This window comes from Pelobates fuscus, chromosome 3 (assembly GCF_036172605.1).
Source record: "Pelobates fuscus isolate aPelFus1 chromosome 3, aPelFus1.pri, whole genome shotgun sequence".
NCBI classification, from domain to species: domain Eukaryota; kingdom Metazoa; phylum Chordata; class Amphibia; order Anura; family Pelobatidae; genus Pelobates; species Pelobates fuscus.
Window position 1 is genome coordinate 136582759 of NC_086319.1, and position 15607 is coordinate 136598365.

The 15607-nt window shown below is 45.0% G+C and overlaps 1 protein-coding gene across 3 annotated transcripts in view; it reads right to left on the reverse strand.

The window, feature by feature from the left end:
- The window catches only part of KCNIP1 (potassium voltage-gated channel interacting protein 1), a 1074046-nt gene that overhangs the window by 157058 nt on the left and 901381 nt on the right, over nt 1-15607 (reverse strand). The window lies entirely within an intron of this gene.

Consider the following 15607-nt stretch of genomic DNA (forward strand, 5'->3'; position numbering starts at 1 on the left):
GGTTCAGCTGGGGGAGCGGCTAAGCCCTCAGGAGCGTGCCCAGGTGCAAGAGCTGATCGTAGCTAAAGGGGCTACCTTCTCCAATTTGCCTGGGTACACTCCGCTAGCCACCCACCGAGTCGAAACCCCGGGACAGCTACCTATGCGATGTCAGGATCGGGACAGGGATCCAACACGCAGAGTACAAACAGTAGCCAGATACGTATACCGGACCTTAGAATGGCCGGACTAACGTAAGTAGTACAGTATAGAATGGTCAAAGACAAGCCGAGGTCGAGGGTAACAGAAGACAGGTAAGCGAGAGACAAGCCGAATCAAGGGTAACAGAGATAAGCAGAGTAAGGTAAACAAGCCGGGTCAAAACCAAAAGGGATAATAGAATACACAAGCACTGAGTGACTAGAACAAGCTAGAACCACGACAGGGCAATGAGCTAATGAAAGAAGCTCTGTTAAATACCCTGTTCAGAGCAGTAACCACGCCTCCGAGGCGTCCTGATTGGTCCTGCAGCAATTGACTGACAGGTCGTTCCGGGGGAGTGTCCTGATGACTACTTCCTGCCTAGATGCTGTAAAAGGCAGTCACTCCCTCGCGGCCGGCCTAGCATGACCGGATAGACCGCGGGGAAGGGAGCCATCAGACCGTCTGGATGGAGGAACAGCTAAGTCTCTACCTCTTTCGGAGGTAGAGACCACAGGTACCCTGACATGCGACAGGCTCCATATCGTGTCCCTGAATCAGTCAGGACACATATGAAGACTGAGCTGGACGAAATGTTAAGCTAGGGGTTATCGAGCCTTCCGATAGCCCCTGGACATCGCCGGTAGTGCTGGTACCTAAGAAGGATGGCACGACACGTTTCTGTGTCGACTACCGGAGGCTAAATGACAAAACAGTGTCTGATGCCTACCCGATGCCCCAGATAGACGAGCTGCTGGATAAGATGGCACGTGGCCAGTATCTCACTACCATAGATTTGTGTAAGGGATACTGGCAGATTCCACTAGCCGAGGATGCCATTCCCAAGTCGGCGTTTGTCACCCCGTTTGGCCTGTACCAATTTCGGGTCATGCCATTCGGGATGAAAAACGCTCCGGCAACCTTTCAGCGGATGGTAGATCGGCTCCTGGACGGTTTCCAAGGTTATGCATGTGCGTATTTAGACGACATTGCCATATTTAGCCAGACCTGGGAAGAACACCTACAACATATAAGGGCCATGCTAGATCGTATTGGAGAGGCAGGGTTAACCCTGAAACCCAGAAAGTGTCATATAGGGATGGCAGAGGTGCAGTACTTGGGCCACCGGGTGGGGTGCGGACAACAGAAACCCGAACCAGCCAAGATTGAAGCAGTAGCAAAGTGGCCCACCCCGAGGACCAAAACCCAAGTGCTAGCATTTCTAGGTACTGCGGGGTACTATAGAAAATGAGTGCCTAATTACAGTGCCCTGGCCAAACCCCTGACTGACTTGACCACAAAAACCTTCCTCGACAGGTTGTCTGGGCCCCAGAGTGTGAACAGGCATTCCAGCAACTAAAGACTGCTTTAACTAATGCTCCTGTACTTGCTGCTCCTGATCCAACTAAAAGATTTCTTGTCCACACAGACGCTTCAATGTTTGGATTGGGAGCAGTTCTGAGCCAAGTGGGAGCAGATGGCGGAGAACATCCCGTAGCTTACTTGAGCCGAAAGTTGTTGCCCCGTGAAGTAAGCTACGCCGCCATTGAAAAAGAATGCCTGGCCGTGGTGTGGGCCCTCAAAAAGTTACAGCCTTATTTCTATGGACAACCTTTTTCATTACTCACAGATCACAACCCGTTGGTGTGGCTAAACCGTGTGGCCGGGGACAATGCCAGGCTGCTGCGCTGGAGTTTGGCGCTGCAGCCCTTTGACTTTACAATCCACTATCGCCCAGGGAAGCAAAACGGTAACGCCGACGGTTATCTAGACAAACTGAACTTGAGAAGTGATCTGTGAGTACTCTTCCGGACCTCCTCAAGCTGATCCGTTGGGATCAGACTGTGTATGCCGGCTGGGTTCTGGGGGAGCATTGTGGCAAACCTAGCCACTTCTGGACTGTTCATGTCAAAAGGTTGTCTGCATTCCATGCTGTACTCTGTATATAACTTTGCTTGTCTTCTGTGGCCATTGGGATTCGTGTGTTAGCAGCCGTAAGCAGCTAGCATCCAGATACTTAGTTTCACGAACAACCAATATCCGAGCTGTTCGTGAAACGAAAACGGACCCCCCTGATAGCCCACCCATTAAGGGACGTGTGGCGCTTGCTAACCGATTGCAATTAAAGGCTTTCCTAGGTGGCCGCCGTTCAACTACCGACCATGCGGCGGTCGGCCATCTTAGATCCTTTGTCTCTTCAGCGGTGTTTGGTCGTCGAGTGCCTGAAACTGAAAATGGCTACTCGATGACACGAACACCGCTGGACTTCCAGAGCGTTCGGGAGTTCCGCTCGCATCGCATTGTGTTCCCCATCGGTGTTCGGTAGTTACAAACCGAACTCGATGGTTAAGTGTATTTCGTGCGGCGTTCGGTTGGTTTAGCTGGGATCTGAGCGGTATTCTCACGAAATGTACCCGCAGACCCCAGCTATCTTCCGAACGGCTGTTTGTGTAAAAGAGATGAATATTGTACAAATTACAGATTTTTATGTGAATTGTCGGTTTTGCTGCACGAGGGGAGAATCCACTTAACCGTCCATTTTAGTGGGAGTATCCCTCTTGTGCAGCAATGCCTGCTGGGAGAACTGCAATGTCTGATGGGAGAAATCCCCTGAAATATCTGTAAGGAAGCCCCTTGCATGGGGAACTCTATAAATATGGAAGCCTGTGAATAAAGCCAGTTAGTTGACTCCCATACTGTGTTTCGTCCGGTTATTTGGGACATTGCCTTACTTTCAGCGCTGACTGTGGATTTGCCTGTGAAACCAGCGGAGATTGTGGATTATAATATTGCCCTACGCTACATGCTGTAACGGATCACCTTCTGTTGACGGATGCTCCTAGCGCTTCCAAGCACTGCAGATGACACCACAACCACCGCAGACTCCACAACCGCCGTAGCTTAACTGGAGCCGCGCCGTCTTCCTTCCACCCTGTATGAACCTCCAGCATTCAGGACCGTGTGGGAAAGACCTCTCCTCCAAGGAGAGCGTAACAGGATCAAGCTCTCAAAAGAGCTAATTGATTAAAGCTCAAGGGAGTATGCAGAGCATAGCAATCCCCAGTGTGATATAGCAATTCCCTCCAATAACGAGACAAGGCTACGTATTGAGGGTCAAGAAGAACTCTCAAGTTTAATTACACACACTCTGCTTTTATGCAATTCTCCCCTGCAGGGGAGACGCCCACATCCAATTAAACATTACCCAATCACACAATGATTACCTCCCACAGATTCCCTCCCCTTAGCCTGAGAGGTAACCCAATTATAATGTACAATTTAAACATACATTTTTATAACTTTAAAACTATACATTCAATCTTCATAAAACCCACATATTAATAATCAGCATACTTTACTTACACACATATCCAAAATTCAGCTAATTCCATTCAGGGGTTAAAGAGTTAGCTGGAAGTCCTTTATGACCGACCGCAAGCACAGTTTCATGCCCAAAACAGTTCCACAGATTCCACTTAGTCTCCAGCCGCAGTGTCGAAGGGTAGGGGAAGGTACAGCTCACCGCGTTCAACTGGATTAAAATGGCCGCCGCCACGTGTTCGACTGTAATGGCGGCCACTTTGACAACTTCGGCACTTCGACTGCATTCGAAGTGCCAGTTTAAAAGTTGGAACACTGCTCCCAAGTATTTAAAGGGCCAGGAACAGCATACAAACATCCATTGTGCCCAAATACAAGTCTCAAAGGGCAATACCTTCCAGGGCCATAGTCGCAGGGCAGGAGGCTAGCGATCAGTCCTCTCCAATGCCCAGTGGCAAACGGCAATTTGTCACATCTGCCATTTTAGTGCCCAGTCCCCCAATCTAAATCCCTCTGCAGCAAAGCAATATCCTGTTCATATTGTTTTACTTTACAAAGTTTTGTGTCATCTGCAAACTCTGAAACATGGCTTTCAATGCCTATTTCAAGATCATTTTTAAATATATTAAATAGAAGCGGTCCCTAAACAGAACCCTGAGTGACACCACCTACCACTTTTGTCCAGCTTGAAAATGCACCATTAATGACAACTCGTTGTACTCGATCCTTCAGCCAATGTTCTACCCAAGAACAAGAATATTCATTTCTACCAATTTCTTTTAGTTTGAACACTAACCTATTGTGAGGAACCGTGTCAAATTCCTTGGCAAAATCCAAGTAGATCCAATCCACTGCAACACCGTGATCTTTACTTCTACTTATTTGTAGAATGAAATGAGGTTAGTTTGCCATGACCTATGTTTCATAAAACCATGCTTATTATTGCTAATAACAAAGTTCTTACCAATGAATTCCTGAATATTATCCGTTAATAGCCCTTCAAATACTGTCCCAGTCACAGAAGTTACGCTCACAGATCTATAATTTACAGGCAAGGATTTTGAACCCTTTTTAAATATAGGAACGACATCTGCCTTCCTCCAATCCTCCGGTACAATTCCTGAAACAAAAGAATCTTGAAAGATTAAATACAGAGGTTCACTTATTTCCCCACTTAGCTCCTTAAGTACTAGTGAGTGAATATCGTCAGGCATCGGAGCTTTATTTTAACATTCATTTTCATTAACCGCTGTAGCACCTTGTCTTGAGTCATCCAATCACAAGTTATTTCCAATAAAAAATTTTTTGCAGCAATCATTTGCTTATCTCTTGCCATAGGATCCTCATTAATATATACAGAAAAAAAATAGTTATTTAAAATGTCTGCCTTTTCCTGGTCTTCATTAACTAACAGACCCAGCACTGTTTCCAGTTTACCTACACTATCATTTTTTTTTTTTTTTTTAATAACTGATGTACTTGAACAAAAATTTGGGTGTTGGTTTTGCTTTCTTTGGCTATCAGTTTCTCATTTTCCAGTTTAGCCACTTTTATTGCCTTTTTGCAAGCATTATTGATTTTATATATATATATATATATATATATATATATATATATATATATATATATATATATATATATATATATGAAGTAATTTCACCATTATATGAATATTGACTGCTGATTGGGTATTGAAACTGTCCTACATTATAAAATGGGAACAGGAACCTGGGGAAGGCTTTACATCTGAACAATGGGGACCGACCCTCACCCAAATGCAGGAAGTGCCTCACACAATACAGCACTGGGAGATAAACTGCAAATGGAAATCCAAGGAGACACCCTACTGGAATAATGTGCTAGATCCAAGGAGACACCCTACTGGAATAATGTGCTCCTATGTTTGAGGAGATGTCACACAGAATATCACGCATGATATGTTAATTTTAAAAAGTGTGGGCCCCTTCGGTAGCCTTCCACACCTTACAATAGCATGTTCAGTCCTATATTGATCACAACACTAACCTAAATTGTTATTTAAACATTGACCACTGTGTCTACATGATCCCCATTACCGATACAGAGGGATGCCAGCTACACATCTATACATGGGAAAGACCAGTATGATGCAATTATTTTATTTCTTCTTACTTTATTTTTTACTTTAGTAGGTATACAAATTAGTGTGAATATAATAGTGCTTTAAAGTAAAATAAGTGATAGTTAGCAGCTGTAAAACACTCAGTGCGAACTCCTAATAAACCACAATAATGAAGAAACAAATCTCAGCTCAATGATTAGGTACCCAACACCACTTGAAAACAAAAAGTGTGAGCGCAGCACTTAAAAAATCCCCTAAATAATTACCCCTAAATAATAACAGGGTGTAACGGATCGACAGGCACCCCGACTGGGTACCTCCGTTGAAAGATGCTCCTAGCGCTTCCTGAGGACTCCAAGCACTGCAGCAGACACCACAACCACCGAACCGGAGAAACATATAAATCCTCTCAAGCATATGAATGCTGTATACAGCCGAATAGGACAAACCATGCAAATAGGTTTCCACCCCTAGCAGTCAAACTGGAACAGCATACAATAAATCCTCCCCCAATAATGAGACGACACTTCACTTTGAGGGTTAAGCAGGAACTGAGGCTGGCACTCCCAGCCTGGTTTTTATTACAGTTGTTGAGAATACAGGTCCGCCCACAGGGAGGGACAAATCAACCAATCAATCGGTACAATACACACAGACACTTCCACACAAAATCCTCCCCTCTGCCTGTAATAGGATTACTGAACACAATAGGTAATCTCATTATCACAGGCAGAGGAATACAGTTTTATAAAAAATATCACAGGGACCCCAAAACATGCAATAACCCCATATAAAGTATATCCTCAGAACCAGGGGATCTGGGTGAACCACATATCCAAAATTCACCCACATCCATTCAGTAGTTTGGAAGATACAGTTTAATGCAGATTCCGCAGAACATATACAGATTATATAAAAAATAATTACTGTATAATGTGTCCCCTGTTGTATAGTTTAAAACTACTGCATGATGTCTTTGTGTGCCAAATACCGGCGAGATGGCACCGTGTAGAAAAGTCACAACAATGTCTGTGAGTTAAAATGGCCGCCATCCATTGTTCTCACCATGTGCTTCATCCATTGTTCTCACCATGTGCCTCTGATACATGAAATGGTGGTCACCCAGTAACTCCACAGTATGTCCCCAGATGTTTCTTAAAGGGCCAGTAAGGTCATACATAATCCATTATGCCCAAATATTGTACTTGAAGGACCATATCTCCCAGGGACCATAATCACAGGGCAGGAGGCGAGCAAGCAGTACCCTCCAGGAAACTGGGGCAGACTCTGGTGCAGGGTCCAGTCTGCTACATTTCTCCCCTTTACCAACTAGACTAACAGGGTATCTGACCTCCTGCCGGTCAGTGCCCTGGTTAGTCCAGCAACCCACCCACAAAGCACAAACAGCAGTACAGCCCACTCACAATAAATAGTTACTGCACCTGGATGAAGGAGAAACTTGTTCAGGTCCAGGTGCCTCACCACGGCTGTGTGGGGGACTGGTAGGCTGCCTTGGTGGGTGGCTGAGTGGACAGAGACTAGGGGTACTCTGCCCTGGTGCCAGCGCTACCCCGGAAGTAGCCTGGTTGGAGCCTGGTTGTGGGAGGTGGAGACCGACTGTCTCCCCTCTGGATACACAGCTCTGTGGCTGGAGGACAGGACCGACCATCCTTACCCCTTGTGCTGCCAGTGCAGAGACTACGGTCCCATCTGCACTGTTGTGGGGTTTACTGTCTCCCCTTGGTGGGATATGGTGCCGCTGGGGAGGGGGAATGAGACCCTTCCCTCCCAGTAAAAGATTCGGACGCTGGGGAGCAGGACTGACCGTCCGTACTCCCTGTAGCTTGGGCGCAGAGACCACGGTCCCATCTGCGCTGGTGAGGGGCTTAGTGTCTCCCCTTGGTCGGCAAGGCTGCCGCTGGGGAGGGGGAACGCGACTCTCCCCTCCCGGTAAAATATTCTGCCGCTGGGGAGCAGGGCTGACCCTCCGTACTCCCTGTAGCTTGGGCGCAGAGACCACGGTCCCATCTGCGCTGGTGAGGGGCTTAGTGTCTCCCCTTGGTGGGCAAGGTTGCCGCTGGGAAGGAAGGATGACACCTTCAGCTTTCTGTACCACACACTGTCACTGGGGAGGAAGGATGGCACCTTCAGCTCCCTGTAACGCACACTGCCACTGGGGATCTGGGCCGACTGCTCAGCATCCCTGTAGGGCAGGTAGAGAGACCACAGTCCCATCTCCACCTGCAATCTGTGGGTCTTCCCAGGACCAATCCGTGATGCCCCTCAACATTTGTGAGTAAGGGCCACCTGCTTCCCCACCTGGCAACTCTGGCTGCTGCTGGGGATCTGGGCTGGCTGGAGAGACCTTGGTACCATCTCTACCTGCCTGTTGTGGTTCCTCACAGGACCAGTCTATGAGGACCCCCACTTCGGGTTCCTCCCGCCGCCTCAGGGAAAGACGGCTAACCTCCTCGGATGCAGCCTCTACTCGGCTGCTGTAACGCTCCTGCTGCTGAGCATACTTCCTCTCTTTCGCCAGCCTGGAGGCAGCCAAGCCTTGTGTTTCGCTCGGCCATGACCTGGTTCCAGATCACCCGGCGTGTCTCCATGGGTATATCATACCCTGTTACAAACTGCTATTTGTAACTGGCCCTTTAAATGGAAAATTGCCCTGCTTCGCTGGATTGTGGAGAAGCCTATTTGCCAGCCTCCTTCCTTATGACTATGGCCCTGTGTGAGCGGTGATACCCCAGATAGCTATGCCATGGAGCCTATTCATATAATGAAAGACTATGGGAAAGACTTTAGCTCCATGGCAATTGAACTGTGTGAATAGGATCTGCGCGCTATTCGGTAGTTTTATGCGCTCAGATCCCAGCTATCTGGGGATATGTGAAATGTCTGTGTGTTATGTGTAAAAGGTGACTTTCTGTATTTTAAAGTGTTTTATGTCTTTTTGCAACCATGTGCTCAATGGAGTCTGCCTCTAGCCCTGGATAATTGGATTACTTTCCCCTTTGTCTCCAGGATAGAGGCCCCTGTAAAACCTGTTTGAGCCAGATTGCTATGCGAACATAATATACTTTTACTAACTTTTGAACCCCTGGTCTGATTCATGCCATTTTAATATGTTGTTCCCCTGAATGGATTGATTGTGGATATGTATTTTTATGTGAATGTGATGTATGGTTTTAAAGTTATAAAAATGTGTACGTTTTAGCTTGGAGATAATTGAGTAGATATAGTAGGAAACTCAATTATCTCCCAAGCAGAGGGGAGGGAAACTGTGGACTGTACTATTATGTTATTGGTTATTTTATGCCTCCCCCTGGGTGTGTCCTGTATGTGCACAACCGTAATAAAAACCAGGCTGGGTGTTCCAGCACCTCAGACCTCTTCTGACCCTCTAACTTGCAGCCTTGACTCATCATGTTTGTAGGGGACAGCTATAATCACTACAGGGATTGCTATGCTCTTCATACTCCCTTAGCTACTGAGCTCTTGTAAGAGCTCTTGTTCCTGATCCTGCTTCGCTCTACAGAAGGAAGAGGTTCACCTACTGGAGCCTGGTTGTAGGTCCAGGGCGCAGAGCAGATGGCGAGATAATTAATTAAAATATCTGCCTGGAGCATGTGAGCAATATCAAGGCAATATAGACTGCAGTTCAACCTGGCTCTGCTCAACATCCTCATATGGTCCACCGGGATGCTGCTTTTCATTCTTGTGAAAATTCAGCCCATCAGCGGTGGCTCGAGTCTGCAGTACTTATGGTGGCTACGCAGTAGTTATGGTGTCTATGGTGCTGATGATCCTTTGGTGAGCGCTAGGAGCATCCTTTCTACGGTCCAACTTCCAGCCAGCCTGGAGGCAACCGTAACATCCCCATACTCGGCCTCTCGCTGCCTCACCTCGGCCAGCCAATCATCTCCAAAACCAGAACCTTCCATACTTGTCTGCTCCCAGGGGCGCTGCACGAGTGCTAGCGTTGCCCTCAATTTGTAAATCCAAACAGTGTCTCTGAGCTGCTTTACCTCGCACTAGGACGCCATCCCACCGCTTGCCACCAATGTAACGGATCGACAGGCACCCCGACTGGGTACCTCCGTTGAAAGATGCTCCTAGCGCTTCCTGAGGACTCCAAGCACTGCAGCAGACACCACAACCACCGAACCGGAGAAACATATAAATCCTCTCAAGCATATGAATGCTGTATACAGCCGGATAGGACAAACCATGCAAATAGGTTTCCACTCCTAGCAGTCAAACTGGAACAGCATACAATAATCCTCCCCCAATAATGAGACAACACTTCACTTTGAGGGTTAAGCAGGAACTGAGGCTGGCACTCCCAGCCTGGTTTTTATTACAGTTGTTGAGAATACAGGTCCGCCCACAGGGAGGGACAAATCAACCAATCAATCGGTACAATACACAGACACTCCCACACAAAATCCTCCCCTCTGCCTGTAATAGGATTACTGAACACAATATGTAATCTCATTATCACAGGCAGAGGAATACAGTTTTATAAAAAAATATCACAGGGACCCCAAAACATGCAATAACCCCATATAAAGTATATCCTCAGACCCAGGGGATCTAAGTGAACCACATATCCAAAATTCACCCAGATCCATTCAGTAGTTTGGAAGATACAGTTTTAATGCAGATTCCGCAGAACATATACAGATTATATAAAAAATAATTACTGTATAATGTGTCCCCTGTTGTATAGTTTAAAACTACTGCACGATGTCTTTGTGTGCCAAATACCGGCGAGATGGCACCGTGTAGAAAAGTCACAACAATGTCTGTGAGTTAAAATGAGTGAAATAGAATGAGTAAAATAAAACTCAAATTTTTTAGAGCCTTTTTAGATATAGGCTCTAAAATCAGGAGCGTCTGTGCCTTTAAGGTGGCAAGCACTACTTCTTGTTGACGAGTTTTCTGTCTATATTTTCGGCACATAGAAGTAAAACTCTATGAAAAAGGCAGCAATCTAGGTGTAGTATAAGGTGTAGTATAAGGACATGAAACTGTCTGAGAATTGTGCTTAGGCAGTGGGGAACACTTATAAAATAGCTTCATAATTGTGATTCCAAATCTGTGTGGCAACATATTGCACCAATATTGCAGGGAATATTATTTAGAAATAAAAACAAAGAAATAAAAAGATATAGAAGGGTGGCATTTTAAGTCAGAATTTTCACAAGAATGAAAAGCAGCATCCCGGTGGACCATATGAGGATGTTGAGCAGAGCCAGGTTGAACTGCAGTCTATATTGCCTTGATATTGCTCACATGCTCCAGGCAGATATTTTAATTAATATCCACTATCATGAACATAATGTTTGCCTTCATTACCAGTTGGTAATCTATGGGGTAGAACCCTTTAGTAGTGTAATAGTGTACAAACAAAAGAAACAAAATATATGCCAATAGAATAAAAATAAACAATCCTCGTACTTTTCATTCATGAAATGAACATAATGAGAACAATATATCCATACACAGTAGTAAATATGATCAATAAGAAGCAGGGTGATTTCTGACCATCATTGAAAATTGTAAGTGTGGGTTTAAAGGTGTATAAAACTATATGCTATTTTTATTTGTGGTCCTTTGTACATGTCCAGCCTACTCCTGTGTATTTTTATTCATGTGAGTAGTGTATTTCCTACAGGGAAGCTCAAATGCGCAAGCAGCACTTGCTCCACATAAGCACTAGGTTTCCCCCATTGCTTTGAAATCACTGGTGGAGAGACCTTGGCACTAGAAACAAGTAAGTGTAAAAAGGCTTTTTAACCCTTCAATTGTCAGATGGACACTATAGCATTAGGAATTTTGTATTCATAATGCTATAGTGTTCCTTTAAGTGTTTTGGTGTCATTAGCTACATCTACATTGAGATTTCAACAATAACACTTAGATCATTTTCTTCTACGCTACTTAAATCTATGTTTGTGATGGTATAGTCCTTAGTTAGTTTTAAGCCCTCAACAGTGTACAAAAGAAAAAAAAATATTATTTGACTTACCTTTCTCTATTTTCTTTCAGGAAGTGTTCCGGAGGATTGGAGGAAGGCAGATGCGGTTCCTATATTCAAAAAGGGTTCAAAATCCTTGCCTGGAAATTATAGACCTGTGAGCTTAACTTCTGTGGCTGGTAAAATATTTGAAAGGCTATTAAAGGATAATATTCAAGAATTCCTTGAGAAGAACATGGTTATCAGCAAAAATCAGCACGGTTTTATGAAGCACAGGTCGTGTCAAACTAACTTGATTGCATTCTACGAAGAAGTAGGTAGAAGTATAGATCAGGGTGTTGCAGTGTATGTGATCTATTTGGATTTTGCCAAGGCATTTGATACAGTTCCACACAGAAGATTAGTGTTCAAACTCAAGGAAATCGGTCTAGATGATGCTTGCTCTTGGGTAGAACATTGGCTTAAAAACAGAGTACAAAGAGTTGTCGTTAATGGTAAATTATTAAGCTGGACAGAGGTGGCAAGTGGTGTCCCTCATGGGGTCTGTTCTGGGACCCCTTCTATTTAACTTGTTTATAAATAATCTTGAAGGCAGCATTGAAAGTCATGTTTCAGTGTTTGCAGATGACTCAAAACTTTGTAAAATAATACAATGTGAGCAAGATATTACTTTGCTGCAGAGGGATTTAGATAGACTGGAGGACTGAGCACTCAAATGGCAGATGAAATTGAATGTTGAAAAATGCAAAGTTATGCACTTCGGCGTAAAGAATACACAAGCAACGTATACCCTTAATGGAAGCGAATTAGGGATAACAACACACGAAAAGGACTTGGGAATTGTTATAGACAACAAACTATGCAACAATGTGCAATGTCAATCAGCAGTGACCAAGGCCAGTAGGGTATCATGCATGAAAAAGGGGCATTCATTCTCGAGACGAGAATATCATTTTGCCTCTTTATAAATCCCTGGTAAGACCACACATTGAATATGCTGTGCAATTTTAGGCACCTGTTCTAAAGAAGGATATTATGGCACTAGAAAAAGTGCAGAGGCGGGCTACAAAATTAATAAAAGGAATGGAACACATCAGCTATGAAGAAAGGTTAACAAATTTAAACCTATTTAGTTTAGAAAAACATTGCCTGAGAGGGGATATGATAACGCTATACAAATATATTTGGGGCCAATACAAACCATTGTGTGGAAATCTATTCACAAACCGGACTTTACATAGGACATGAGGCCATGCGTTTAGACTGGAAGAAAGAAGATTTCGTCTAAGGCAAAGGAAAGTTTTTTTTTACTGTAAGATCAATCAGGATGTGGAATTCTCTGCCTGAAGAAGTGGTTTTATTAGAGTCCATACAGATGTTCAAACAGCTACTAGATGCATACTTGCAAAAACAGAATATTCAAGGATATAATCTTTCAATGTAGGGTAATAACTGCTTAATCCAAGGATAAATCTGACTGCCATTCTGGGGTCAAGAAGGATTTTTTTTTACTAGCTTGTTGCAAAATTGTGCTTCAAACTGTTTTTTTTTTTTTGCCTTCTTTTGGATCAACAGCAAAAAACAAATGTGAGGAAGGCTGAACTTGATGGACGCAAGTCTCTTTTCAGCTATGTAACTATGTAACTATGTAACCTTTTCTCGAGTGACATCATTCTGGAGGCACGCCTCCAAAATGGTACTCCAAAAAAATGCTCCTCATAAAGGAGCATTGGGGAGTGTAGGCACATCCATACCACTCGGCGCAATTCACCTATGATTCTCTTGTCAGTCATTGAATGGAATTATTCTCTTTGACAAGCTGTGATGCATGAGTTACATCACGGTATGCCTGGGTATGAGAGCTAGGATGTAGCAGTCCTGGCTGTCCTATCCAGACGGCTTGGAGCTGTGCTTCAAATCCTTCTAATTATTAAAATATTGCTATCTAGAGCCTAGGACACAGAGGAAGCTACTGTAGGCACTACGACTTTGATTACAGTGCTTCTTAAAAGACTTATTGACTCTCCTGTAATTTGTTGAATTTTTGAGCCAAAGTTGAGAGAAAAATATATTTCTTTCCACTCCATATTTAGTATGGAAAAATATGCATGATCACATTAAAAAGAATATCCTATCAACATTGTGTCATTTGTTGTAGCCCAGTCTTCTTAATTTCATTTCTTCAAATGGTAATTTTTTTTTTAATCTGGTCTGCCTGTGACATGCCTGTCTTTCAATATACATCTATCTTTAATTATCTATTTTTGTATTTGATATATTTTTGCATTAAAATGTATATTACTGGAACTGAACGGTCGCATGTCGTCCGAGCTCCGAGCTGAACCAAGACTTCAAGACCTCAAAAAGGGGCTAAAATTACCCCAATACCCAGCAGACTAACCCAACACTTACCCCTCATAAAATGGGAAGGAAAAATAAAAAAACCAAGGCCAGAAAAAACGAACCTGGGCATGAATATCGGAGATCTGTGGCTCCAGGCCAGGAGCAGCATGGAATCCAAAATGGCCGACTGCTCAGACGTGGACACGGACATCTCTAAGGATTTCTCGCTGGGAACGACAGAGGGGAGCACACTGGAGTGGAGAGTAACCATCCCCACCATCTCTCACCCAGACTCTGCCCCGGTAACGACTGGGATCATGAGGGAGCTACTGGCGGACCTCCGAAAAACTCTCCAGACCGACATGGCACAGCTTCGACAGGACCTACAGGGCCTGACGAGCCGCATGGGCGCCATCGAACATGACACCCACCAAAATGCCCAGAGCACAGCCCAACTACAAAGAGCAGTGAAAGAACTGCAGACCCAACAAGCAAAAACTGACCAGAGGTTCGCGGTTGCAGAAGATCAGAGGCGCCGACTAAACCTCAAAATCAGAGGTATCACAGAGGAAACGCCAGAGAAAGAGCTGCCACACCTGATGTGGCGACTCCTCACAGCACTGCTACCCCCCAAGCAGGCAAAGCAGATAAACCTGGGGGGAATGTTTCGCCTGCCAAAGCCGACTAAAGCGCCGACCTCAGCAACAAGAGACCTCCTGGTGAGATTTCATAGCAGTAGAGACAGGGCAGCTAATGTGAGTGCTGTCAGGAACCACTCACCGTATCACTTTGAGGGCATGCAGCTATCGTTCTATACAGACCTTTCTGGGTTCACCATGACGTGGAGGAGATCGCTGCAGTCTTTCACGTCCCTGCTCCGCTCCAAGGGCATCCCATATCGATGGAAGCTGCTACACACACTAGAAATCCAACAAGGCACCACAATACACAACGTCCGAGACCTCCAGGAACCAACTGTCCTGTTACCTGCACTAGGTCTGCCGGAAGAGGCTTTAGCCTCAGTACGCCCGCACACTGCGACAGTTCCTACCCACACTTGGAACCCCGAAACAGTGCTTCCCTTCGTGCCCCGGGCGACGCAACCAGAGGCACATGCCACGGCTACCACCTGAGGGACAGGCAAAAGCCGGCAGAGACCAGCGTGAACCAACCTACTAGGACTGGTCCCTAAACCCTCAATGGACGTTCAGAAGTTCGCTTTGACTTTATGTAAGGTTTCGTTTGCATTATTTTCTTTTATTATATCCAGTTATTCCCGCTGGGCGCAGCTGACACCAAGACAGGAAATGAACTACCGATATAAGTTGTTGTTTGTGTTGATGGGACGCTTTCTATCGCTTCAACGTTATCACAAGAGGCAACTCTTCCTTGATAACAAATATGCGCTCTCACATCCACTAGCAGGGTCCCTGGACAGCCGGCTACTGGCCAACACCATGCCAAATAGCCTGACTGTCTGTCAGCACCTTCCTAAGAGCGCAACCATAAACGCAACCTTTCATATTGTATGCCTAACAAACCTAAACTGTTTATTGTTTAATATAACCTACTTATCTCTCATAGCCTGCTAACCACAGGGGATAGCACACTCACCACGTACTACACACTACTGACGTCCCATAGCCCATCAACCTCATGCTCTGAAGAGGTTACTG